Source organism: Octopus sinensis, linkage group LG1 (genome assembly GCF_006345805.1).
Source record: "Octopus sinensis linkage group LG1, ASM634580v1, whole genome shotgun sequence".
In the NCBI taxonomy this organism is placed as follows: domain Eukaryota; kingdom Metazoa; phylum Mollusca; class Cephalopoda; order Octopoda; family Octopodidae; genus Octopus; species Octopus sinensis.
The window spans coordinates 32990056-32998147 of NC_042997.1; positions in this window are offsets into that span (position 1 = coordinate 32990056).

Genomic DNA, 8092 nt, shown 5'->3' on the forward strand with positions numbered 1-8092 from the left:
TGTGACAAAGGTTTGGTGGAAGATTTTAATTCAAAACTTACGAAAACAAGACATTTGTACTACAGAGCTAGAGGTAGTTTCAGCCAGGTTGGTATCAAAAGGGTTAATCCTTTTAGGGTTGAATTGACTTACCCCTTCCCTCAAAATTTTAGGCCTCATGTTTGTCATAGACAGTATTATTATTACTATTAAGGCAGCAAGCTGGTAGAATTGTTAACACACCTGACAAAATTCTTAGTGGCATTTCATCTGTGAAAATGGACTGATAGAATAAGTACCAGACTTTACAAAAATTAGTACTGGGGTCGATAATTTTGACTAAAATACTTCTAGGCAGTGCCCCAGCATGGCCACAGTTTAATGATTGAAACAAGTAAAAGATATTAATGATTATAGCAGGAAAGTGAAGCTTACAGATATCTTAAAAATCATGGCCTGGGATGGATCTAAAGAAATTCTTGGTCACATGCTTCCATGACCTTGTATTGTAATACAAACTAGTCTTTATGGCAAAACTAAGTATGTTTACATATACATCATAAGCTCTGTTGTATAAAGTTTAATTGATTGAACTTTAGAGTATAACCAATGGTTATCATTTCAGGAGAAATGTAGAATTCAGTGATCTGAAACACATTTTATCATATCATATATGGTTTCTTTTGAAATTTCTAATACATTTGAATTTCTAATAAATTATGCATTTATATTTATACGTTTGTGCATATACGTGTGTGTGTGTGTAAAAGATTTCTTTTAAAATTATCTATGAAACACTTTAAAACCTCCCAAATTGATTTAATTCTAAGGGTAAATATGAAGAAGAGTTTCATGTAAGTATTTTTGATTGATTGGTTCCTCAGATATTTGTCTGAAGAGCTAACCTCATATGAAAGTGCTTACACAAAAGTGTTCTACATATCTTGTTTTTGAGATTGATTTTTAGATAATTTTAAATTTTCATGTGATTTTCAAATATTGTACTTGTACCAAGATCTCATATATTATATATATATATATATATACACACACACACGTGTGTATGTATATGAGTGTGTGTGTATATATATATATGTATGTATGTACAAACCTGTGTATGTTTGTGTATCTTATTTATTAATGACTGGATTTCCATTCAAATTGTAAAGTGTCCTGTTTTCTATGTAAATAAATAAAAATATCATGAACGTTGATTTAAAAGAAAAGAAGTTCAGTATTTAATATTTACACAAAACAGCTTTGTTGTCTTCTTTTTTATTTTTATGTTAAGCCTTAAATTTATTCATATATCCGTCATTGTCCGAGAATGTGTGCACTCATGTGCATGTTTGTGTTGGGAGATTGTGTATGCAGAATAGCTCATTACATAGTACATAAGTTGAATAAAAAAAATTGAATAAAATACATGTGAAAATATGTACAAACCATTTATTAAAGCAGATATAAGCTCTTAAATTTTTTAAAATATTTTTTCATTTTATGCCATTTTTCAAGTTAAGTTGCATATCTTGGAATCCATTACCAATGTAAATGTTCTTTATTTCCTGTTTAGTTATAAAACTGTGTTGCTCAAGACAATTACTAACCATGTTTTCAACAAAAAAAAGTTGATTTGTTTGACTAAAACTCTTTCACTGTCAGCAGTGATTTGCGTTGGACAAAGCATATCTCTAAAATTGTCAAGAAGGCCGAGGGTGTCTTGGCATCACTCAGCAAGACTTTTGTTAGCCACTCTCCAGCCATCTATTTAAAACTGTATACAGCTATGGTACGACCACACTTGGAATTCGCATCATCAGTTTGGAACCCCTATCTTGCTCAGAACATTGACCTCCTGGAATCTGTTCAGAGACGTGCAACCAAACGCATACCCTCCATCAGACACCTACCATATTCTGAGCGACTTGTTTCCCTGGGCATAGATTCACTGAAGCTCCGGCGTCTGGCGACGGACTTGGTAAACGCCCACAAAGTTGTCAACCACCTCACCAATAACAACACTGAACACCTTTTTGATCTCCATGTGTCTAACACACGTGGACATGCCTACAAAGTCAGAAAACAACAAAGCTCCCATGACTTTCGGAAACATTTTTTCACACTCAGAGTTGCTGAAGCATGGAATAAACTGCCTGCGTCAGTTGTTGACTGCCATGACACTGCATCCTTTAAGGCCCTCATGCTTTCCGAAATCCGTCGAAACTACACCTGATTATATATACACTTTCGATGAGTTGTAGTGCACCTGAGCACTGTACACAATGTTTATTATTATTATTATTATTAAGATGGTGCTCAGCATGGCCACATGAAACACAAAAAAGATGAAAGATAGGTGCAGTTGTGGCTGTGTTGTAAAAAATTTGCAGGAGTGGCTGTGTGGTAAGTAGCTTGCTTACGAACCACATGGTTCCGGGTTCAGTCCTATTGTGTGGCACCTTGGGCAAGTGTCTTCTACTATAGCCTCGGGCTGACCAAAGCCTTGTGAGTGGATTTGGTAGACGGAAACTGAAAGAAGCCTGTCGTATATATGTATATATATATGTGTGTGTGTTTGTGTGTCTGTGTTTGAACCCCCAACATCGCTCGACAACCGATGCTGGTGTGTTTACGTCCCTGTAATGTAGCGGTTCGGCAAAAGAGACCAATAGAATAAGTACTAGGCTTACAAAGAATAAGTCCTGGGGTAGATTTGCTCGACTAAAGGTGGTGCTCCAGTATGGCCACAGTCAAATGACTGAAACAAGTAAAAGAGTATCCCAACCACATGGTTCAAGGTTCAGTCCCACTGCATGGCACCTTGGGTGAGTGCCTTCTATAGCCTTGGGCCACTGCAGAGCCTTCCTGTGTGTCTGTTTTGTCCCCACCCTCAACCCCACTGACAACTGGTGTTGGTGTGGTTACATCCCTGTTTGGCAAAAGGAACTGATTGAATAAGTACCATGCTTTAAAATCATAAGTCCTGGGATCAATTCATTCCATCAAAATTCTTCAAGGTGGTGCTTCAGTATGGCTGCAGTCTAATGATTGAAACAAGAAAGAGAATAAAAGTATATATTTCTTTATTGCCCACAAGGGGCTAAACACAGAGAGGACAAATAAGGACAGACAAACAGATTAAGTCGATTACATCGACCCCAGTGCATTACTGGTACTTAATTTATCGACCCCGAAAGGATGAAAGGCAAAGTCGACCTCAGCGGAATTTGAACTCAGAACGTAATGGCAGATGAAATATGGCTACGCATTTCGCCCGGTGTGCTAACGATTCTGCCAGCTCGCTGCCTTAAGAGAATAAAAGTATAGTTTTCAAGATGCTGCTCCTGGAGGAACAGGAAAAACCTTTTAAATGAACCTATTAGCTGCTAAAGTAAGAAAACAGGAAAATTTCAGTGGTAGTTACATCTTTAGGTATTTGTTACCATGTTACTACATACTACATGAAAGCAAAACAGGTCATAGTGCATTCACGCTGTCATTGAACCTCAGCAGTGATGATGTGGTGAAGTATAATGCTAACAAAGGAACAGGAGCAGCGGAAGAGCTAAGATAATGCTGGATAATAATTTGGATTGAGTGCCCTGTGCTTCACAAAGTCAATTTTGAGGTTTTCACCAACAAATGCTCCTTTTGCTGGAGTAACTGTAGTCTTAGCTGGTGACCTTCATTAAATATTCTTGTGGTTCTAAAGAGAAGTGTTGATCAAAACAATAGCTGCATACCACCACACTTGAGGCAACAAACATGAAAGGTAACAATAACAAAGATCAACTCTTTACTGCTTTTAAAACTTGAAGAAAGGGTTGTACCAAATCAAACATTAGTTCTTTGACATCATCATCTCGGCTTGTATTCAAACAGGCGCAGGAGAGGCTGTGTGGTAAGTAGCTTGTGTGGTAAGTAGTGGTTCAGTCCCACTGCGTGGCATCTTGGGCAAGTGTCTTCTGCTATAGCCTCGGGCCGACCAAAGCCTTGTTGGTGTGTTTACGTCCCCGTCACTTAGTGGTTCGGCAAAAGAGACCGATAGAATAAGTACTGGGCTTACAAAGAATAAGTCCTGGGGTCGATTTGCTCGACTAAAGGCGGTGCTCCAGCATGGTCGCAGTCAAATGACTGTAACAAGTAAAAGAGAAAGTAAACCTTTTAGGTTACATACACACACACACACGAACCTCAGGGTTGGCTGTGGTTAAGATGTCTTCCCTTGTTCGGGCACCAGATGATGGTTGTAAATAATGTCACTGTTGTTTACATTCTTCTTTGAAAACATGTCCAGCTGCTGAGAAAATATTAGTTTGTTTGGAGACAAGTGATGGTTGGCAACCAAGTTTAGTTAAGGAAAATTCAGCTTCAATGAATTCTGTCTCAGCCATGCAAGCATGGGTAATGGACATTAAAGCATTCATTTATCAACTGCAGCACAACGAATTGTTAATTAGCTTGGTCCTTTGTCATCTCCAGCATTAAATAAAGCATTTTCATATCAGTTTTCATTACTTCCTTCCAATCTTTTCTAAGTCTCACTCTTCCACAACTTCCATTTCTTTATACAGCTGTCATCTTCCATACGTACCACATGCCCATAACAAAGCAATCGTCTTTCTTGCACATTACATCTGATTCCTCTCAGCTCATCAATTATTAGCTGTTTATATACATACTGAAGTTACACATCCCGAGAAGCATACCTGCATCAATTTTTCTCCCTAGTCTCTTCAAACTATTAGCTTTGAAGGAACATAATGCAAACGGAACAAGGGAGATAACTTCCTAGTCCTATTCTACTGGCTAGTCTTTTTCACACTACTTTGACTACCTGGATAATTTTCCAAACATCAGTATACATACGTACATACATATATTATACTAGCAGTATCGCCCGGCGTTGCTCGGGTTTGTAAGGGAAATAACTATATAAGCATTTTTAGAGAGTTATAGCCAAAAATAGCAAAAAAATGCATTAAAAATGGAAAAAAATGATGGTAAATTTTTTTTAAATCGTTGACTCATCAGACATTTTTAGAGAGTTACTTCCCTTATATAATAGCGAAAAAATGCATTAAAATGGAAAAAAATGATGGTAATTTTTTTTTTAAATCGTAGACTCATCGTAGAGGCGCTCTAATACCCAGAAGGGCTCGATATGAATCACGACTATAAGATACCCGGTTTTGGTTAAACTGCACCGCAAAATGTGGGAGTAGTTAGGAATCTAAATCATAGGAGACAGACACACAACTTCACTTTTATATATAAAGATATGTGTGTGTGTGTTAAACGCATATATCATCATCATTATTTAAGGTTTTTTTTTACCCAGCTGCCATGGGTTAGACAGTTTAACAGGATCCAGCAAGCTTCAGGAATACACTGAGTTCCAGTGCCAGCTTTGGCTAGGTTTCTACAGTTGGATGCCCTTCTCAATGCCAACCACTTTACAGTGTACAGTAGCTGCTTTTTTCATTCCACCAACACTAGTGACACCACCAAGTAACTTGCAAGACAGAAAAGAACAGGAAAAAGCTCCCGTAACTAAGTGGAAAGGGTATTTGAGAGTGGGAAGTGGGTTTATTCTAGGTTTTGAGAGGCTAAAGTATGATGCAGGGACAAGCACTGGTGTCTTGTTATAGAGGAGCTCTATGACTACTCCACATCGTATAAGAGTGGGTGGTAGTACTTGGGAAGCAGATAAAAATGGTAGTGATGGGGTGCCACAGCAAACTCTCAAGGTACAAGGTGAAAATATATATATCATCATCATCATCGTTTAGCATCTGCTTTCCTTGCTAGCATGGGTTGGACGGTTCAACTGGGATCTGGGAAGCCAGAAGGCTGCACCAGGCTCCGGTCTTATCTGGCAATGTTTTTATGGCTGGATGCCCTTCCTAACGCCAACCACTCTGTGAGTGTAGTGGGTGCTTTTTACGTGTCACTGGCACAGGTACCAGATGAGGCTGGCAATGGCCACAATCGGATGGTGCTTTTTACGTGCCACCGGCATGGAGGCCAGTCGGGGTGGCGCTGGCAATGGCCACATTTGGATGGTTCTCTTACGTGCCACCGGCACTGGTATCACAGCTACAATTTCCATTGATGTTGATCGATTTCGATTTTGATTTATATATATATACACATATATACACATATATATATATACATACATATATATATATATACATACATACATATATACATACATACATATATATATATATATATATATATATAATATATATATATATATATATATATATATATATATATATATATATATAATACTTATATGTTTCTATCTTCATCATCATTTGATATACACTTTCAGTACTGACACAAGTTAGATATAGACGGATTATTACAGTCGAAGCCAGCCCTTATTTGGAGATACTGCCTATCTAAACAGATCAAAAGACTGGATCTCTCTTTTTGACTTGGTTTCTATAACTGGATGCCCTTTCGAACACCAACCATTGGACAAGGTGTACAGAGTGTACTTTATTCACAATACCAACACCAGTAAGGTTTTGATATTCTTGACAATGCTAACGTATCCTCTTAATGTCACATTTTGCAGAGTTATTGAGCATGTCTTATCATGGCAGCAGGATTAAAAATGTAGCCATGTCTTTGACAAGACTAAAGAATCCTCTTGATCCCCATGTCCTAGCTCACTTGTTGACCACTTTATGGAATATCCTGAGGGGATTTATTGTCACCAACAATAATGGGTTTGACACATACCTAAAAGATTTGAGAGTTCCAGCCACCTCTATTAAGTATTCATTCACTTAGGGGCTACATAACTGAAGAGATGAATATAAAAGTGACAAAGATGATGGGAGAAGAATTGGGATGCATGGGAGAAGGAACAAGAGAATGTTGGCAGAAACTGAATGAATAGGATAAAAGGATGGTGGAAGAGGGGATAGAGGGATGGATAGATGTGGATAAATGGTAGGTGTGAAGGAGGGATCTCTTACAAGTTAGATGGTGTATAAAGGGGGCGATGATTGAATTGCTTCAGGATGGGTGGTAAAAGTAGAGTGATTGGAATGAAGGGGAGACAGGTAAAGTGTTGGAGCAAAGGGGTCAAATAGGTCCAGTGACATCTCTAGTTACACTGGGAGTATGATGTGGTGAGAAATAGAAATCTACCTTTCTTTGTCTCACCAACAGCTTAGTACAATGTGAGTGAAAAGATGGGGAAGGAATAGAAAAATGACAGAATGACAGGTGATGGAGACATGATCATCAAAGGTATGAGCAATGTAAAGTATGAACAGAAGAGGCACGGAAAATAGAAAAATGAGTGATAGAGGTATGAATGAGAGGAATGAGTGATAGGAACATGGATGACAGAGGAATGAGTGATAGAGGTACGTGTTGTAAAGGCATGAAAGAGAGAAATGAATGAAAGGTGATAAGGGGGATGTATATTAAAGAGGTGAACGACAGGGTTACTCAGTATTTTAAGGTATATACTGCAAGACATGATCAAGAGGATAGAGCAATGACAGAGGAGCCAGGATAAGTGGTTGAAAAGAGAAAAACTATATTTACAAACATTGTAAGAATTGGGTGATGACTTGTGGTATGCAGAATATTAGGAACAATAGGTCAGGTGTAGTCTTTTACACAAAGATCTCAAGCTGGATGAGAGAAGCTGAGAAATGAGGATGGTAGTAGGGGACAAAAAGTGACTGTATCACACATCAACCATCAATATAGGAACAGCACAAATAATAGAGATACGTGTTAGAGATAAGAGTGACAAAGTTATAAGTTATATATGAGGGAAATGAGTGATAGGGAGACAAGACAGTATCAAGCTGTAGAAGCAGCAGTGGTAGACTCAATAGTACATATACATACATACAAATGCATGTATTATGCCACTCAGTCTATACCACTATCATCATATTTGTAACTAGCAGTATCGCCCGGCGTTGCTCGGGTTTGTAAGGGAAATAACTATATAAGCATTTTTAGAGAGTTATAGCCAAAAAATAGCAAAAAAATGCATTAAAAATGGGAAAAAAATGATGGTAAATTTTTTTTTAAATCGTTGACTCATCGTAGACATTTTTAGAGAGTT